Raw genomic sequence first — 22,243 nt, 5'->3', positions numbered from 1 at the left:
AATGATCTATCCCAGGAGAATTTTATAGCAAATATTGCTATTAGTCCATTCCATTTGGTTACTTTGAGATAAATGATATCCAGAAACATCAAATTTAACTAAACAAGTTTGAATTTTTTGGTTTTGTATATTTTTTCTACGATAATATTTTGTAGACTTATATTGAATAGCAGAAATGTAAGATCTAAATGATATATGAGCAACTATAGCTCAATTTATTGAAAATTTATAGGTAAGCTAAACTCATCCACAACAAATGAAAAAGAGCTGGCTAAAGCAAGAATTTGGGTCTTACTAAGTCTTGGTATTTATGAATGGGGTTGTTTTCCATAGGTTGTGAGAGCAGGTGCAACTCAAATACAAACATGAAAAAGTAGTCAACCATTTTACTGAAGGCTAACCAAAATTGTGCAATAATTCACACATTGATGCAATTCAAAAGATGGATGTGATTTGGAACATATTTTCAGTATTTAATCTCTCAAGGGAGATTTTTTTTGGAATATTCCTGTTAGTGAATACTAAAGACCATTTGGTCAATTTGCATTGGATGATACCCAAAGAAATCAAATTTAACTATGCCAATTTCAGTATTCTTTTTTGCATGTCTATTTTAATACAATTATTTTACAAGGAACTTGAATGAAATAGTAGGGAATGAAAATCTTGATGGTATATGGGAAATTGTAGCTCAATTTATTGAACATTTCCTAGTCAATGGATCTACATCTTTTGAAAAGGGTTGGCATTAAAAGGATTTTTGGATCTTGCTAATGATGAAATTCTAAATACCTTGATGGTATATGGAAAATTATAGCTTAATTTATTGAACAAATCCAAGTCAATGGAACTACATCTTCAGAAGTTTAGCTGAAGAGTATCAACATTTATTAATGGCATAAATGAATGATAAGCATAAGTGAATTGAACTCCAATGATAAACAAGATTTCCAAAATATAAATTGTATTAATTCTCTCTCTCTCTCTCTCTCTCTCTCTCTCTCTCTCTCTCTCACACACACACACACACACACACACACACACACACACACACTTGTCACTCACTCATCACACATAGTTAATTGCATTATATTTTTTAATAATCATAATATAATCCCAAATTTATTCAAGCATTTTTTCCCTACATGTGCAGCCTTCTGATTATGATTCTAGTCAATGTGGCTAATGGAAAAAAACACCATGTTCCATACAGAGATAGTAGGCTAACATTTCTAGTTCAGGTGATAAAATTTATGTTGATGGATTTGAGCTACTCCCTTGCTTTCCTATTTCCTTATTTTCTTATTTCATTTTTTGGGGCAAATTGAAGTGAGGCAAGCTTTTCCTTTTCTTATTTTTTAGTCTAATTGTAATGCAAGCTACTACTTTATTTTTACAGGATTCACTTGGTGGCAACTCTAAAACAACAATTATAGCAAATATTAATCCATCTTTATGGTTTGTGTCTAGTTTTTCCCTCATCATAGATGTAACTTTTAGAAGCACTTGACATGTATATACTTATACAAAAAATAAGTGAAAAAGGATCATTTTCATTGAAGTCTAATATTAATTTTTTTGGACTCATATTCTACAATTGAAGTCATTGGAAGCTACCTTGATGGGTGCCTTGAGAAGAGAAAATGTGGCTGAAACTGCATCAAGGCATCTTGAAGCTGAGATTGAACACCTAAACTTATTGGTATGACCAAAGATGATACATATAATTCCTTCTATGAGTTCATAAAATTTCAATTGTCAATTTTTGAGTTTAGAAGAAATGGTTAGAACCCACAAATTTAATGTTTCAAAGTTAAATAATAATAAAATTCTTCTAATCACATCCAGGGCCCTTGAGAAATCACCTTTTTAATAAAGTTGAATGAAAGCTGATTGGGATGTCACGTTTCTACTAGCAAATAAATTGAATACTATCTAAATATAGATTTCGTATGAACTTGGTTTGTGATGACTGCCCTGCGAGTGGCTGAAAATGTTTTTTGTATTTGTTAGATTATTTTGCATTCCCATAGAGTAATGTATTCTCAAAAAAGTTATATTTAATGGTAGAATGTGCCTAATAGGATCATGGAAGAGAAGAAAATAATTTTCTATTTGAATCTTAAATTTTAATCAAAGAAGAGTTTTATCTATTTTCTGAGTTTTAATTATCATGCCTCCATAAAGCCCTACTTAATTGTGAAATGTGCATAATAGGTATGGTAGAGATGAGGATACCTAGTGTAGTTTTTGATCTAATTTTGGACTTCTAGCATTTTACAATCCTAATCACAAGTAGCCTATGACTAGTCGAGTGGTTACACTTTTGTATCATCTTCTAGAACTTTTGTTAGGTGCTAAAGATATGGTGTAGGTGTTGATCTCTGGAGTACAGGTTGCATACTTGCTAAGCTACTTGTAGGCAAGCCAATAATGCCTGGATGTATAGAGCTAATTGTAGAAGTCAACTCACAGTTCTATTTCTCTAGTTGATATTCTTGATTATAGCATGCATAGATAGTAACCTATGTTTAAATAATTTTGTGAACTAACTGATCTAGGTTTATATCTTTAAATAAGTAGGATTGTATTTTGATTTAATTTTTTCCTTTTGTACAATGACTCATGATTACTAAAGGCTGCCCAACGCTATTTGGGTTCAATTTGTTGAACAAAATGGAAAATAATAGCAAGAGTTCTGATCTTATGACATCTTGGGAGTTTTTTTTAATATATTTTCATCTATTTATAGCTATATTTGTATTTGTGTCTAACATGCTGACTCCTAGTGGTACTTTTGATTTTCTCATTTCATTGAGTTTGAAGCATGTACATATGCTTTACCAGCGACATGTCTTCTATCGAAGCAAAAACTCCTTAAGTTTCTGGTTATGATGCTCATGATTGTCATAGCACAAAAACCAATTTAGGAGAGAATTTAGAAATTACCCCAATTGTCATACTATTTTTGGATTGTGCAAAACACAATGGATTTTTACAAAAAAAAAAGCAATCATTCTTTATGATTTTCATCTCCATTTCTGTAAAACCACAAAAAATCTCGTAAAAAAAGTTGTGTTTTACACAGTTGAATTTGTTTACCTTAGTAAGAAGAATTTCAACATCATCAAATCTTAATACACTTTCTTTCTTGCCAACTTTTTGTAGCCATAACTATGCATCCTTGTAATTATTTTATACTTTAGACAGACAGGCACGTAGGTAAAACAATTGAAGAACTTCAACACTTGTCCTATATCCTCACTTGTCATAATATGACCAATTTTTTTTTATAGGTAATGGGTTGAAATCTAGTTTATTCATTATTTTATTATTTGTTGAAATTAATTATTACTATGTGTTAAGTTAGAGGAGACTCGAACCCAAGCCTCCCATATGAGAGGCTAACTATTTACCATTAGTGGATGTTATCTAGATCAAACAAATATCAGCTATATACACCTTATATTTGGAATACTTCAGATAATGGAGATAAATTTATATAAACAATTATATCTGTTATGTCAATTTTAGTAATATCAATAATTCTCTTAGAATAACAGAATCAAATTTAGGATTGCAAGAAGTTTGATATGTTTTTTATTCATCTCTTTATGCATAAATTTCAATTTGTTTCATGTTGTATCAAGCAATTGTTTCTTATCTAAGCCATTTAATTTGCAACCTTTTAAATCTCTGCAAAGATAAAGTTGGAGCAAGAGAATTTTTTTTCTCAAAGGTGTCCTCTAATTGTAAAGAGTCCATTCCATTATCTGGTCGCTTTAGAATCAGAGGACACCTTTGAGAAGAAAAATTCTCCTGCTCCAACTTTATCTTTGCAGAGATTTAAAAGGTTGCTAATTAAATGGCTTAGATAAGAAATAGTTGCTTGATACAACATTTAAAAACAATTTGTGGAAATTTTGACCAATTCTTAATATTTTTCTACCAAGACTTGGTTAAAATTTCCACCAATTATATATAAAAATTGACCCAACATTGGTGGAAATTTTGACCAATTCTTGATAGTTTTCTACCAAGAATTGGTTGAAATTTCCATCAATTCTAAAAAAAAATCAACCAAACATTGGTAGAAATTTCAACCAACAATGACAAATTAGAGCTAGCAAAAATTAAAAAATTTTGATGAAAGTATTGGTCAAAATTTTGACCAACTACAGGTTGGTAAAAATTTTGACAAGAAAAATTACCATGAAGTACTTGATCAAAATTTTGACCAAAATTTGTCAAAAATTGAGTTCAAATTTACTTGTGAAAGCAAGCTTCTCTAGTGCAGTCAAGAAGGGATCAATCTATTTCTTACCATGGTTTAATAAAATTAATTGTTGAAAGAGAATTAAATAAGAAATCAATTGGGTCATGGGAGGAGTTCTTGTAGTTAAAAGAAGTAGAGCCTAGGTTGGTTGACCCTAGATGCCATGATGTGGGACGAAGGGAAAGAACACCGACAAATTTTTATAAAATTATTCTCAAAGTTGAAAATGCTCCTCAAGCCTCTCCCTCTAGTCTTAAACCAACTAAGAAGAGAATTTACAAGGTTGAGCCCTCCATTGTTAACAAAGAGAAAAGAAAAAATGTAGAAGTTGTTAGTGCTCCTAAAGCCTCATCATTTGTTAAGAAAAGGTCTTCCATCAAGAAAGACAAATGTAAAAATTTGAAATCTAAAGTAGAAAGGCTAGAACAATTGGATGAGGAGGTAACCTTAATGGACCCTTTACTCTCAAGAGGAGAAAAATCTAGAAAAACCTCTTGAAGAACCTATGGTGGAAACACCTATAAGTAGGAGGAAATGAAAGACTCCTCCATGCCTGACAACACCACCCATAAGGCGAAGTGTGAGACTCTCCAAGTGTAGGGTTCTAGAAGCCTATATTCCCATAGTTACCCTTGAAATGTCTAAAAGTGAAAAGGATTTCTCTCTGAAGGAAAAATTACAGCAAATTGAAGCTAGTGAAACTCAGAGCAAAACCCAGAATATACAACTAGAAACTGAGTGTAGTATTGATTATGTGCTTATCGATAGCAATAAGGAATCTAGTGAGATTGAAATGATTGAGAAATTTGAAGAAATCCCTATTATGCAAGATGTTAATGAAAATTCTAAAAAAATCCCTTCAGAAGATTATCTAGGATTTAGACCTGAAATTGTGAAAGAAGTATTAGAAAAACTAGATCAAGAAGAGTGAGATACATTAGCTATAGAAACCATAGAATCTAGTAAGGAAAGGAGTAAATAATTGTTGTCATAATAAAAAGAGAGTGCTCCATGCTCTAAAGTGTCAACAAGACCCACTATTTAGCACTTGAATGGATAGATCTCTTTAGTCACGAGCCATTGCTACCATCAACCTATCTACACCTTTGTCTATAGGAATTAATTTGTTTCAACATTTATTATGGGGAAGAGCTCAATGGAAACTAGAAAATGAAAAATTAAACCATGTTATTTATGAGAAGAATTTCTAGTTGAAACAAAGTTTAGATCAGAATGAAGTTTTGAAGAGAAGAATTGAGTAGATTACAAGATTGATTCCTGAATTAATGGAATGAAGGTCGTCATCACCTGCATTTACTTTTTTTCTTAAAGAACAATTTATAAATTATAAACTAACTAGGATTGTGGGAGGACTTAACCCCTCTATCTCTACCCCACATGAGTTTTACAATGCATTTTGATCTGTTCCTATGGCTTTCAAAATATTTCTATGTGAATTATATCTTTACAATCTGGCAGTGCCTAATGAAACTGAATGGAATCTAGTCCTATATGTAGGGGATGTGTAGTTAAGGGCAGCAATATCATGGATACAAAATGAAATGAGTAGAGAACATCAAGCTATACTCTATAGGGAGAATGACATGACAACACCCTTGTTTATGAGATTGAAAATTCAACAATCTAGATGAGCATATATGGATTGGATCTCTATTTTAGTCAATCCTATAGGACTTAGTAAGGTAAGTGTAGCCAGAGAATAGGCCTTTTTTGAATGGGAACAACACTTATCTCAAAATGTTGATACATTAATCATCACCTTGAGGCAGTGGTGGGTTAGAATGATACATGATCTAAAAATCAAAGAGTCCCATTCTCCACAAAATTTGACTCTTGCTACAATTTGGATTCCTTGGTATATTGACTTGGGGAGAAATTAGTGTAAATGTTATCATTTTTTATGCCCCCGCCAATATTCAAATTTCAAATGTATGCCCGCCAACGGCTAGTTTCTAGAGTTAATATTATTTTAATGCCTGAGAAACATCAAAACAATTAAAAATCAAATTTATGATATGTTCCAATAGGCCTACAAGTTCCTCGTCATTGGATCTCCTCAGAATCTACGACCCTCGCTTCGTCACCAAGAAAAGCTGCTCAATGGATATGCATAGTGACTTAGCGAATGTTTGCCATGTGGATCAGTGGGCCCAGTCTGGCAGAGGTGTTTTTCTGTTTCTCCAGCACTGAGTTTGGATAAGGTCACTGGTGCTCGCTACCTCATTATCAAAAAACTCAAGCATCTCGTCATGAGCGACATAGCGAGGTGCCATAAAATCAATAGCTAGTAAGACCTCTAATAACATGGGATGATGACTAGGACTAAAGTAAAGTCTTATGGGGTGCCAACTGTGCAGATTTGTGTACTTCATCAATGATCTAGACCTCATGCGACGTGGAAGGGTAACAATGCTTAGGAGGGATTATGACCGTCAGATTAAAACAAGATCAATGGCCAATGTCTATTCACCATGGAAAGTTGTAAGTCATTTATTTATAGCGACTTAGCGAGTATGGGCCCCACCAACCTTCAGGATGCTGGATGCAATTTCTTCACCCTTGGATTGATTTTAGATCTATGGTCCTCGCTAGCTCGCCATGGAAAGATGCTCAAAGTTTAGCTATAGCGAGTTGGCAATTCGCTACCACATGTCTTGTGGGGCTAGGTCTGTTCCATAGGCCGCATGGTGGACCCTGAACCGATGATACATTAAGAATGAATGTATGAATGAGTGTACACATTAAAATTTAGTTGATTTCTCATTGGCTAGGGTGATGATAGTGCAAAAGATGGGACAATCCCTTTAGTACGCCTTCATTTTTTGTCAGACTAGCACAGATCTATGGTCCTCATTAACTTGCCATGTGAAGATACACGCTATTTAGCTATAGCAAGTTAACGACCTGGAGACACATAGATGGTGGCTCCTATTTTTAACCTGCAAAGTGTAGGGAATATTTTATGTATCTTCAGGACCATCGGATGGTGGTAGATCAATGGTATTCATTACATCGCTATGGAAAGATGTGCGAAAGATATGTATGGCGAGGTAGTGAGTGAGGGACCCACCATTGTTCTTAGTAAATTGTATCGAATGTCATCCACAGGACCAAAGGTAGATCTACAGTTGTCGTTAACTCACCATGGAAAGGAGCTCGAAGGTTATGTATAGCGAGTTGGCAATTCAGCGACATGTGTCGTCATGGGCCCAAGAAGGTAATGCTAAGGGTTGACAGTTAAGGGCTGGCGGTTGTGTTATAAGCTGTCACGGTTAAGTTTTAATAGGTTGGCATGGTTAGTAAAGAAAGAGAGTGATCAACATGGGAGGACCTTGTGAGGTGGCAGAAAGATAAAAGGCTATCAGTCCACGTGGTTCATCCTCGTGCCAAAGTTATGTTGATCGGCTGATTTTGCTGATTCACGAACTAGAAATAGGGGAGATCAGGTTTTACCACATGATCCGATCTTGATGATTGATCCCAACCACCAAAAATGAATGTAAAACTAGGAAGAACACTCCACTGCCTCTAGTGATCCATCTACCTGGTTAGAGTAGGTTAAATGCCACCGCTTTTATCTTCTCAAGGCCCTGTTTTAGTTAAAGATCACATTTCATGGTACCTAAAGCTATACAAAGATCAGATTTTCTTGGGATCCCCATGATTGTTCCCTGCAGGACTTGATGGTGGTAGTTGTAGGATAGTTTTGGAGGGAAAATCTTAGTTTTGCCTGCACTATAAAGGAAAATTTTGTAGATTTTGTTATGGTTGATCATTCATTGAAATTCTCTGTTGTTGCTCTACAAATCCAGTGTAAAATTCCCCTGCCTCTGAACTACATGAACTCTACCTTATCTCTTTCAGCCATTGGTGTGAAAGTGCAAGAATCCTTGCCTCTCATTGATGCTTTGTGGAAATCTGTAATCTACATGATTATATCTCTTTCAGCATGTGGATGATATATAAGTGAATCTTCTCTTTCCTTATGTCATTCATTCAGCTTTTCTGGTCTGCCTGTGGTTATTAGATTAAAAGAAAGTCTGAATGTGTATATCCTTAGTTTCATTCTGGTTCAATAGTGCATATATGGGAAGAGATTGGTCTGAACACGCTATTTTGGTGCATCACCTCTTTAGATTAGATTAGGTAGATTTTTCTTTCATGCTCTCCTTCTCCCTCCCCCCCCCCCCCCCCCCCCAAGAGTAGTTAGGTGCATCTTGATAGTAAGAGGAAGCTAGCCTTCTCCGAATACTCAACCTCATAGTTCAAGTCCCACATCTTGGAGGTTGTTTCCATGTTTCACTAGGTTGTCCTCACGGATAGGCTTTGGACAAGGGTGCAAACCTAAGTGACAACAATTTTTGGCACACCTAGTGGGACAAAAAAGCTTAAAATTTCAAGCCTATTGGTGTCAAAAGTGAAGATTTTAAGATCAATACCAAGGAGATAGTATTGGCTTTGGTGTTTAAGCTTTCAAGAGGCTCATTCTTCAAAGTACTTGGTGACCTTGAGCTTCAATACATATCTGGTTTCAAACCAAAATTGTAATGATTCATGCCCAAAGCTAAAATAAGGGCATCTTCTAGAGGTAAGTTTCATTATCAAGAACTCTCACTTTCAAACCCTAGAAGAAAGAAGACTAGAATATCTCTATCACCAGTTAGGAGTGTAGTAGTAACAAATACCCCTACAAGATCTATCTCTACTCCTCCTGTTGTTAGATCTCAGCCTAGACTGCCATCAATACATATCAATAGATCACTTGTCTATATGGTGTTTCCTAGAGCTCATATTTTTGCCACCTTTAATGGTGGGAGCCCTCTCTTATTAGCCCAAAGACATGATATACCAATAGCTGCTCTCAAGAGTATACCAAAGTTTACTAGCGAAACATCTATCTCTCCCTCAGAACATATTCAAGAGGTTTCAAATGTCTCCAATATTTATGGTGTTATAGAGGATGATGTTGCAGTTAGGCTCCTAGCCTCATCCTTGAAAAGAAAAGCACTACAATGGTATAGAGGTTTAGCTCATGGTTCTATAATAGATTGGGATGGATTAGGAGCAGGATTGTGTAAACATTCTGGGGATAAAAGTGACTACTTGTCACTTTTAGAGCAGTTAACCACTATAAAAAGAGCCCCCCACGAATGTATGACTGATTTCAATTATAGATTTCAAAAGATATGGGATAGAATACTTTTTTTAGTAAAGCCTACCCCTGGTAATGCCTTCTTGCATTATCTTAGAGCTTTTAACAGTGATATTGCCACTACAATCCAAACTATGGGAGGAGATACCTTACCTAATGCTTATGAAATAGCAATAAAATTAGAGAACATCCTAATAGAAGAAGGTAAGTTAGCTCCAAGGCCTCCTATGCCCTTCTTTCTTGATGTTCCAAATCATCAACCAGAAATGGCTCCCCTTCCCACAACTTCTACATCTCAATCCCTTGTCCCAGTCCCTCAAGCTTCCACATCCTCAAATGGGATAGATGAAATCAAAGAGATGATGCAATCTCTGATGCAAGATCATGGGAAGGAGTTAAAAGATCAAGGAAAGAGGCTGGAGGATTATTTCTCTATGATGCAGAAAGTAAGCAACAAGGTGGTGACTTTAGAAAGATAGCAAGCTCAAGGTAGTAAACCTCATCAATTGAAATATCAGACTCCAAGAAGTGGTAGGCCTTCAAATCTTAATCATTGGAACAATTCTTTTGATTAGAGTAGGCAGGGCAGTCATGCTTCAACCTCAAATGTAAATCAAAGTAGGGCCACAGTCCCTCGAAACAATATGGCTCAAGATCAGGATTTTTGCCCATCCTCCAACTACTCCTATGCCTATTGCATGTGTTAGAAGGTTGAATATTTTATGGCCTTGACAGTCCAAGAGCTTACAGCAAAACAATCATACAAAGAGGACCAATGTAAGAATTCCTCAAATATGCAAAGACAGGGTGATTGCTCTTTTATGAATCATCAAATGGAGGAGCATTGTAATGTAAACTAGGATTCCATTGCTCATAAAACTAGAAGTAAAAGAAGAGCTATGGAAGATGTTGTCCCTCCTCCCCCTAATCAAGCCTCAACTTCAAATGCAATACCTCATGAGCAAGCAATAAATAACCAATCAAGTACCTTTCAGTAGCAAAGGCAAAACCATGGCAGAAAAGATACAAGTGATCCTCAGGTGATCCCATCTCAATCTCATACTATTGTAGATTCCAAAGCTTCTACTAAAGCACCTACTATGCAATTCAATGTGGTAGAGCAGATGAAGAAGACAAATGTGAATATCTCTATGTGGGATGCTATTGCTACTATACCCATGCAAAAGAGGTTGTTGCAGCAAGAATTAGAAAGAATTGAACCAAAAGATCAGACACCTAGTATGGAAAGTGCCAAAAGCCTAGTACAACCATCAAGGAAGGTAGAAACAAGTAAAAAGGTTAGACCTCCTCCATTCTATGTTTCTCTAATTATAGGAGGCAAACTATTCCATAATTGCAAGATTGATTGAGGGGCTAGTAGTTCAGTGATGCCTAGGTGTGTTGTTGATGCTTTAGGAATGAAATATGAGCCCATTGTTAGGGATGTATTACAGTTGGATGGTTGTATTGTCATGACTGTAGGGATCTTTAGGAATGTGGAGATGGCCTTACATGCATGCCCTGGATGTACTATAACCCAAGATATCTCTATTGCTGAGGTCAAGCCATATTTTGCCATCTATCTGTCAAGAGACTTTACTACCCAAATAGGTGGTTTCATATCTTTTGATTGGTCATATATGTCTTTTAAGACAAGATATGAAGCCAATGCTTCAATTAGATCAGAGCCTCAAGCCCTCTATCATATTGAATCTTACACCCCCAACTCCATCAACATGAATTGTTCTATCCTAGAGATGGATGAGGGTGACATAGTGAATGAGCCCACTACTTCCCTAGCAGAGATACCTAATTTTTTCCTAGGTAAGTGGGCTAATGCATATCAATTTGACCCTATGTTAGAGACCCTTGAGATAGGCCTCAGTACATATTGTATATTGGAGAAAGATACTCTAATTCCAAACCTTGTGGAGACTAAAGAAGATATAAGTGGGATATGGAGTATGTAATTTGATGGATCAAGAAATAAGAATGGATTAGGGGCTGGTGTGATGTTGATCTCTCTTGCACAAGTAAGGTACTACTTCTCATTTAGGCTCCAATTCAGTTCCACTAATAATGTGGCCGAGTATGAATCCTTGATTCAAGGTCTCCTACTTGCTCAAAAAAGAGGAATCCAAACCTTAAGAGTTTATAGAGACGGTGAGTTGGTGGTCAATCAAGTGAGAAATCAGAATATCACCAAGAATGGTTTTCTCAAGTCTTATAAACATAGAGTATGGGATTTACTTGAAGGTTTTAATACATTTAATATTCAAAGCATCCATAGAAAATAAAAAAGACATGCTAATAGACTTGCAGCAATAGGTGCATCTTATGATGTGCTAGGGAATCTTGAGGAGGAGAAGAAGCAACAAATCGGAGTGGTAGTAAGGCCTGCTATCCCTGATAATAACACCCATTGGCAAGTGTTTGAATGTGATGAGAAAATTGTAAGCTTCTTGTAGAATGAGGCAAAATTTTCAGGAAAAAATCAGTCAAGACTGCAGGATCAGTATGGTGATCAAATCATTCATCTCAGTTCTAATAAGTTGCCTAAGGGTCTCATTACCTTAGAGAGTGTTTTCAATCCTGATGACCAAGAAAAAAGAAAAGGCATGAACCTAGCTGCTGATGAAGATGATCATATTCCAATCATGGTTGCTGATGGAAAGTCCTTAAACATGGGGAAGGTATGTTCTAAATTTGAACAAGAAAATTTTGTTCATCTATGTCAAGAATTTAATGATGTATTTGCCTGGACATATGATGATTTAAAGGGTTTTGACCCAAGGTTATTTCAGCATACCATAGACCTAGTTGATAATGTAAAACTAGTAAGACAAAAGCAGAGGCCAGTGAATCCTAAAATTGAACCCTTAATGAGAAAAGAGCTATCCAAATTGATTGAGGCCCACATAATTTTCCCTATTAAGCACTCATCATGGGTAGCAAACCTTGTCCCTATTAGGAAGAAAAATAGAGAAATTAGATTATGTGTAGACTTTAGGGACCTTAACCAAGCTTCCCTTAAAGATCACCATCCTCTCCCTTCTATGGAGCAAATTTTGTCCAAGGTTAGTGGTTCAAAGAGGTTTTCTTTCCTTGATGGATTTTTTGGCTACAACCAAGTGCTGGTTAAAGAGTCTGATAGATACAAGACTGCATTTACCAAATAATGGGATACCTATGCTTATTGCAAGATGTCATTTGGGATAACCAAAGTAGGTGCTACATTTCAAAAAGCAATGGAGATGGCCTTCAAAAGACTAATTGAAAATTTTGCCTTAGTTTACCTTGATGATATCACTGTGTATTCAAAGGATGTAGAAGATCATTTTGATCATCTAAGACAGGTATTCTTAAGATGTAGAGAGTTTGGGGTGTCTCTTAACTCAAGCAAGTGTATCTTTGCTACTAACCACTTGGAAAATTATTAGGACACATTGTATCTAAGGATGGCTTGACCATTGATCCAGAGAGAAGAAAAGCAATACTTGCCCTCCCTCTTCCTAAACATAAGAAAGGGCTGCAAAGTTTCTTGCGTAGGATAAATTTTGTGAGAAGATTTATCCCTAATCTTGCTACCATGTTGAAGCCTCTTACACCTATGCTCAAGAAAGGTATGGCCTTTGCATGGACCAAGGAAGGGAAGGAAAGTTTTGAAGAGATCAAGGTAGCCATAGCCTCAGCTCCTACTCTCACGAATCCAAGTTTTGAGAAGGATTTCATTCTTTATACCTTAGGTGGTGAGTCAAGCATCTCTGTTGTCTTGACTCAAACAAATGACAAGAATGAAGAGCAGCCCATAGCCTTCTTTAGTGAAAGGCTTAAGGAATATGAAGATAAGTACAGCTATGTAGAGAAGCAAGCCCTTGCAGTCATCAGAGCTTTAAAGAAATTCAGACACCTCCTATCCCATAACAAGATTCATTTGTTAGTACCCCATGCTAGCGTGAAGGATTTCCTTTTGAAGAAAGATATTAGTGAGAAAAGGGCTAGCTGGATTACTAAGGTAATGGAATATGATGTTGAAATTTAGATTACCAAGATAGTAAGAGGGAGGGGGTTGTGTAAACAGATGCTATCATCTCAGGAACTTGATGAGGAGGTTGCCATGGTATTAACAAAACAACAAGAGGTGAGAAATAGTGACCCAAGGAGTTGGATGGATGACATGAAGAGTTTCTTATTAGGGAATGGATACCCTCAGGGATTAGATAGAACTAAAAGGAGACAATATAGATTGCATTCAATTCCTTATGTTATAGTTGATGGTATCTTGTTCAGAAGAGATTTCAATGGAGCCCTATTAAGGTGCCTTGATGCAGACCAGGTTGAAAGAATGATCAAAGAACTTCATGATGGTCCTGATGGTGGTCACTTCTCAGCTAGAAAAAATACAATGAAGATCATGAGGGCTGGTTACTTTTTTCCATCCTTGTTTCATGATTGTCATAGGCATGTAAGGAAGTGTGAAAAAGATGCCTTCTTCTCTAGCAAACAAAGACTTGCAGCTCTTCCCCTTCATCCTATCTAGGTGGATCAACCTTTTGCTCAGTGGGGATTGGATTTCATAGGCCCTATCAACCCTCCTTCCAATTTTGGCCACAAGTGGATTTTAGCTGCTACAGATTACTTCACCAGATGGATAGAGGCAGTTGCATTGAAGGATGCCACTAAATCTTCAGTTGTTGAGTTCCTTGATGGAATTATGACCAAGTTTGGTGCCCCTTCAACCATCATTTTAGATAATTCAAAATCTTTTGTTGGAGCTCAGATTTGTGCACGGGCAGTGGATCATAATATATATTTGAGCACATCCTCAAATTACTATCCTCAAGGTAATGGCTTGGCCTAATCATCTAACAAGAACCTAATCAAAATTATTAAAAGGACAATAGAGGACAACTAGAGGTGTTGGCATAAAAAATTAAGGACAACTCTATGGGCTGATAGGATAACACCTAAAAGATCAATAGGGAATTCACCATTCATGCTAGTATATGGTAGAGAAGCAAGGCTTCCAATTTCATTGGAGTTCCTAGCCCTAGAGTTAGCTCATCAGTTGGAATTGATTGAAGATGATGCGATGATAGTGAAAATGGAAAAACTGATGGAGCTAGAAGAGAAAAGAAATTAGGCCATGCAGACCCTAGAGACACACCAGCAATAGGTCAAAAAGAGTTTTGACAAAAAGGCTAGGGTTAGGATCTTCAAGGAGGGAGATTTGGTCCTAAAATGGGATGCAGATAGGGAAAAACTAGGAAGACACTCAAAATTTGACACACTATGGAGTGGTCCCTACCTGATTGAAAGTTGTAAGCATGCCAATGCTTTCTAGTTATGTAGGCCTGCTGGTGAAATTTTGCATCCCAGTCAATGGGATCTATCTCAAGCCATGTTTCTAAGGGTTTGAGATTCCATGTATATAGTTAGTTTAGTTTTATTTTCCTATTTGTTCTCTGCTTTTCCAAAAAGTGCATGGGCATAGTTGTCTCTGTAAGATAGCAAGTTTTGAAATTTTGAAGGTTGCAGATGAAGGTTTTGGTCTCTAGTTCCAGTTGCAGAGACAAGGGTTTTTAGGGTTTTCCTCTCAGATGGAGAGTTAGGGTTTCACAGTACACAAATACACATCTTTTTGACTCTGTAGCCCAATGTATGCTTTAGGCCACTGTTCTTATGCGTAGCAGGAATGCATCCCTTGTGAGTCGCCAAAAATGTTACCATTTTTTATGCCCTCGCCAATATTCAAATTTCAAACGTATGCTCGCCAACAGCTAGTTCCTAGAGTTAATATTATTTTAATGTCTGAGAAACATCAAAAAAATTAAAAATAAAACTTATGATATGTTTTGATGCACCTACAAGTTCCTCGTCATTGGATCTGCTCAGGATCTATGGCCCTCACTTCGTTGCCAAGAAAAGTTGCTCAATGGATATGCACAACGACTTAATGAATGTTTGCCATGTGGATTGGCGGGCCCAGTCTGGTAGAGGTGTTTTTCTATTTCTCTGATGCCAAGTTTAAATAAGGTCATCGGTGCTTGCTACCTCACTATCGAAAAACTCAAGCATCTCGCCGTGAGCGACATAGTGAGGCACCATAAAATCAACAGCTAGTGAGACCTCTAATAACATGGGATAATGACTAGGACTAAAGTAAAGTCTTATGGGGTGCCAATTGTGTATATTTTTGTACTTCATCAATGATCTAGACCTCGTGCGACATGGAAGGGTAACAAAGCTCAGGAGGGATTCTGACTATCGGATTAAAATAAGATTAACGGCCATCGTCTACTCACTATGGAAAGTTTCGAGTCGTTTGTTTATAATGACTTAGCGAGTATGGGCCCCACCAACCTTCAGGATGCTAGATGTAGTTTCTTCACCCTTGGATCAACTTTAGATCTATGGTCCTCACTAGCTCACCATGGAAAGATGCTCAGAGTTTAGCTATAGCAAGTTGGTGATTCACTTCCACGTGTCTTGTGGGGCCAAGTCTATTCAATAGGTCGCATGGTGGACCCTGAACCAATAATGTGTTAGGAATGAATGTATGAATGAGTGTACACATCGACAGTTGGTTGATTTCTCATTGGCTAGGGTGATGAAAATGCAAAATGTGGGCCATTCCCTTCAGTATGCCTTCCTTTATCATCAGATCTGCATAGATCTATGGTCCTCGTTAACTCACCATGTGAAGATACACACTATTTACCTATAGTTAGTTAATGACCTGGCGACATGTGGATTGTGGGTCCTATTTCTGAGCTGCAAAGCGTAGGGCATATTTGACATATCTTTAGGACCGTCGGATGGTGGCATATTAATGGTATTCATTACGTCGCTATGGAAAGATGTGCGAAAGATATGTATGGCAAGGTATCGAGTGAGGGACCCACCCTTGCTGTTAGTAAATTGTATCGAATGTCATCCACAGGATCAAAAGAAGATCTACGATCATCGTTAACTCACCATGGAAAGGAGCTTGAAGGTTATGTATAGCAAGTTGGCGATTCAGCAACACATGTCCTCGTGGGCCCAAGAAGGTAACGCTAAGGGTTGACGGTTAAGGGCTAGAAGTTGTGTTATAAGCCATTGTGGTTAAGTTTTAATAGGTTGGCACGGTTAGTAAAGAAAGAGATTGGTCAACATGGGAGGACATTGTGAGGTGGCAAAAAGATAAAAGGTTGTTGGTCCACATGGTTCATCATGGTGCCAGAGTTATGTTGACCGGCTAATTTTGCTGATTCACAAACCAAAAATAGGGGAGATTAGGTTTTACCACACAATCCGATCTTCATGATCGATCCCAACCACCAAAAATGAATGCAAAACCATGAAGAACACTCCACCACCTCTAGTGATCTGTCTACCTGGTCAGAGTAGCTTAAATGGTGCCGCTTTTGTCTTCTCAAGGCCCTATTTTAGTTAAAGATTAGATTTCATGGTACCTAAAGCTATACAAAGATCAGATTTTCTTGGGATCCCCATGATTGTCTCCTACAGGACTTGATGGTGGTATTTGTAAGATAGTTTTGGAGGGAAAATCTTAGTTGTGCCTGCACTATAAAGGAAAATTTTGTAGATTTTGTTATGGTTGATCATTCTTTGAAATTCTCTGCTATTGCTCTGCAACTCTAGTGTAAAATTTCCCTACCTCTGAAATGCATGAACTCTGCCTTATCTCCTTCAGCCATTGGTGTGAAAGTGCAAGAATCCTTGCCTCTCATTGATGCTTTGTGGAAATTTTTTATCTACATGACTTTCTCTCTTTCAGCCTATGAATGATATATAAGTGAATCTTCTCTTTCCTTGTGTCATTCATTCAACTTTTCTGGTCTGCATGTGGTTATTAGATTAAAAGCAAGTCTGAATGTGTATATCCTTAGTCTCATTATTGTTAAATAGTGCATATATGGGTAGAGATTGGTCTAAACATGCTATTTTGGTGCATCACCTCTTTAGATTAGATTAGGTAGATTTTTCTTTCATGCTCTCTTCTCCCTTTCTCCCCCCCCCAAAGAGTAGTTAGGTGCATCCTGATAGTAAGAGGAAGTCAGCCTTCTCCAGAGACTCAACCTCACAGTTCAAGTCCCACAACTTGGAGGTTTTTTCCATGTTTCACTAGGTTTTCCTCATCCATAGGCTTTGGACAAGGGTGCAAACCTAAGTGACAACAGTAAACATTGGTTACTATTAAGGTATTAGCTCCCAATTCTCCTATAGCCACTACTAGTAGCCAATGACAATGAAGAAGACCATGACATGACTGTTGAAGTTAGGCACTGGAGGAGGCTCAAGAAAAATTATGGTTACTTTTATTATGTGAATAATGAATTAGGTGAAAGGACACCAAGTGATTGGAGAGTGCAAGCCCGAATCCAAAACTTTGTGATTGCTGGAGACCAATAATAGATCAGCTAGGTGGGATGATGAGCCTCTAAAAGGCCATTATTTTGGGAACCTTTTATCTTTTTTTTAGGCAATTATCTTGCAAGAAGCATTTAATGACTTTATGGTTTAAGCAAAAGAACTTATGTTTTTATGAATATATTATCTATATGTTAAGACATGAAGATTAAATGATAGATTATTCAGATATGTTGTGTTTTCTTGAATCTATGGATTTCTATGGTTTGATGAAGTAATATTACATGTTTATAAATATCTTCTCATCCATGCTATGTTTGGGTAGCTTTCTTCCTGCATTCGTAGGATTTGCAAGAGTGATAATTTAAAATTTATACCCTATCTAACATTGATGATGAAATGAATATGTATGCATGTATAAGTTGTTGTGTTTAATTTGTTGTAGGTGTTTTTCATGCATGTCCAAGTCATAATTTCAACACTAAATCAACATCAACAAGATTGATGAGTCATCACAACAAGAAGAATATGGTATGATTTCTATTATGGCAGTGCACAAATACAACTACCCCAACCTGTTATATTCTTGAAGGACTTAAAATGAAATTAATAATATTTATGTTGTGAGCTTTATGATTTTTAGTTAATTCTGGATGATGGAGTGATTGTAGAAGTAGGAAGTTGTTGTAGTTTTCCTTTAAAATAATTTCAATTGTAACCTTGAAAGGAGATTTTTCCTAGTTTTGAACGAAAGAAGGATAGAATAGATTGTTTTGTTTAGTAATGTGTAATCTTACTTTCAAATGTAACCTCTTATTATGAATGAAAAGAATACAGAGTCTAAGTTTTGACCTTTAAACTTGATCATTTTTCTGTTCACTTATCCAAGGGGGCCCACTTGGTGAGTGAATTGCTTTATTAGAATAGATTTTATTTCTTTGTTCATTTTCTTTGGAAAGTAGAAATTTGTTGTTCCTATAGCCATTGATAATAGAATCATTGAACTATTCCTATAGCATAGGTGCATAAGTAGATTTTCTATTTGTAGCATCACCTTAAGCTTTAAGGTAGAATCTTGTTTCAATTCCTAGCTTAGTTCTTTTGGCATTCCTTTTCTATTTTAGTTGTAATGACTTAAAGAGGAATCAGAGCATATACTTTGCAACCACCCTCTAAAAGTTACGCTCTTGGGTTGACAAATAAAATGAAGATAGTATGTTGTTCTTAGTAAAATACATGATTATGTTTACTCATAGAGTCAATGTAGAAGGATGTACAATCCTTTGTTACTAAGGTAATTAGCTAACTAGCCACTTGGAAAGCTTGTACAAATTATATTTCTCTAGAGAAAACCAGGTAGTTGGATTTCATCATCTAGGATGTTATGTAATTGGGAGCAAGTCAATTGTGCATTTCAAGGAGTTCTATGAGGGAGAATATCATCAAGGAGAAGCATAGTGGGGGGTGGTTGTTCATTTTGGTTGTGATAAAACTATTGCTCAAGCTAGTGAGAATTATTTTTATCCATAGTTGCTAAGAAATTTGTATAGAGTTACAAAGAATATCATATGGAAAAAATAAGAGAAAGGAAAAAATATCAAGTTATATTAGCCATTACATGTACTATAGAAACCATGGGAGGATATCAATATTAACTTTATTCATGACTTACCAAGTACTTAAAGAGGTTATGATAGTAGTTGACATATTTTCAAAGATAAAATACCTTAGTTATTTGAAGAAGACTAATGATGATGTACATGTGGAAAAATTATTTTTTAGAGAAGTGGTGAGACTACATGGTCTATTGAAGAACATAGTTTTAGTTGGAGATACCAAGTTTGTTGGCTACTTTTAGAAAACATTATGGAAGAAGTTACAAATAGCTTTGAAGTTTATCTCAATCACATCATCCAAAGACTGGTGGACATATAGAAGTGGTGAATAGAAGTTTGTGGAATTTTTTGTGATGCTTGGCTATAGATAAACCAAAGGAATGAGATTTGATTTTACCACAAGAGGATTTTGCATACAATAATTTTTTCAATAGGAGAATTGGTAAATCACCATTAAAGATAACACATGGAAGTATTCAAAAAAATTATGACTTAAGGAAGTTGGACCAAGGGGAGACAAGAAGTGTCGAAGTTGAAGACTTTACAAAACACATGAATAATTTGCATGAGGAAATGAGGAATCACATTACCAAAATGAATACATAGTGCAAGACTAAGAAATATGAGAAAAGGAGGCATAAATAATTTCAAATTGGAGATGAAATCAAGGTTAAATTGAGAAAGAAGAGATTTCTAGTGGGAACATATAATGAGTTGAAGATTGAGAAGTTTGGGCCATGAAGGATATTGAAGAAGCAGCATTCAAGAAATGCTTATGAACTAGAATTGCCAAGTGGATTGAATATTTAACTAGTACTTAGCATTTTAGATCCAACAAAGTATCATGAACAAGGAGTTGAAGATGAGGTCATAGAAGCACAGTGAAATTTTCTAGTTTCTACATTTTGTATAGAAGAAATTGACTATATATTGGATAATCATGTTGACATAAGCACAAGAAACAAGACATAAGAAGACTATATGGTAAAACGGAATGGAAGAAATGTTGAAGATTCATCATGGCTAATAAGGGAGGAGGTTAACCATATTTGTTTGCCTTTGAAAACCTAACACATAACAAGGCCACTTCTCAAATTATCCCAAGTGTTTGATGCAGGACCATTCTAAGGGTAATCTTGGATCATCCAAAAATATTTATATTTTGTCTTTTAAATAAGGGTTATCTCAATGTAGAGTTCTTACTTCTAGAATCTTACTATTTTTAGAAATTTTTTCATGCAAACTCATAATGTTCTAGTTTCTTCCTTGGAGTTTCATTTTATATATAGTTTCTTACTAGTACAGTTTAATTGCAAGCTCAAGTCTATTTGTGAAGTTATTTTAAAAAATTGGTATGGACAACAAGGTATACAAACTTAAAACTTACTTTTGAAGGCTTTAGAAGATTTGAAAAGGGGCCAAACCTCAGTTAACTAGAGTTTATATGAGTCACATTCCCAAAATGGGGTCATAATAGATAATTAGAACAATTACTAATGAGTTATGGTCTCCAAAATTTGTACTACCTAAAATCAAAGATAATGAAATTCCTTCAAAAGTTATTTTGAGTTCTAAAAGTTGTTAGGGCCCACACTCATATAATAAAATATAAATAATAATATCTTAGGGTTGGTCGACTTCAAAGTTTACAGTTAAAATTTCTAGAACCTTCTTGAGGGTGGGAATTTCCTATATAATGAAGGTCCATAGGGTTGTCTATGATAATTCTTGATGGATAAATGGTGGTCATGGTCTATAGAATACTATAATGTTAATTGGAATTAATAAGAAGCCCATTTTTATGTTCTTTCAAAATATTGTTATTTCTTTATTATGTTGTGTGTGTTTGTATTAATAAGGAGTGTTCCCTTTAGCAACTAAGGGTGTTAGTCCATCATTAAAAGATAAAATATCAATCACAATTACAACTAACTCTCAAAAAAGGGCACTAGAGAAAATTCCATCTTAGATAGTGATACATGTGTAATGCCAACAACATTTTATTGAAGCCAAGAGAAAGAAGAAAATGACATTCATATCATTTGAGAGATAAAAACATAAAAGTTTTAAAAATAACAATGCTCATTTCTTAAACAAAGGATGGTTTTCTTTAAACTTAAAATTGCATATTTTATTCTTTTATTATACATAGTCAAAAAAATGGGTCAGGGCCTATGGGAATGATGGGTAACATGACAAAATAGAACATGCAAACCTCCGAAAGAAACATGCATGGCAATAACAAATCAACTATCTTAAAATAAGATTTGGTTAAAATTAGCTAATTAATATTAATTTAATTAACAACACATGACTACATTAACATGATAGAATGATTAATTGTTTATTAAATCAAATCAATTAAATTGAAATATCGATAACCTTTGATACTAACAATGTACCCCAAACCAATGTGCTCTTTAAACCCATAGCCCATCTTGATATGAGCAACTAGCAAATGCTAACTCCTTTCATACAATATTGACAAGGTACCTTCATGCTTTCTATATGGAAAAAGTAATTGATATTGATGAGATACCCTCCTATACTCTAAAAAGGCAAAAAAGACTTTTATTTCTTTTATGTTTGAAAAAATAGAGCCTAAAAACATGCATCATTGTAAAAAAAAATAGAAAAGGGGTTAGCTAAGTTCGAGACAAAATGCATTAAAGAAAAAAAAAAAGTAAAACTATTTTTCTTCAAATTAAGGAAAATACAATGATTGTTGTCAAAAAAAATTGTTGATTTTGATCATAGAATATGTTGAACATGATTTAAAAATATTAACAAATTTAGAAAAAA

This window comes from Cupressus sempervirens, chromosome 9 (assembly GCF_028749045.1).
Source record: "Cupressus sempervirens isolate cs-2001-9-10 chromosome 9, ASM2874904v1, whole genome shotgun sequence".
NCBI lineage: Eukaryota > Viridiplantae > Streptophyta > Pinopsida > Cupressales > Cupressaceae > Cupressus > Cupressus sempervirens.
The sequence above is the reverse complement of the archived record's forward strand: the minus strand, read 5'-3'. Positions refer to the sequence as shown.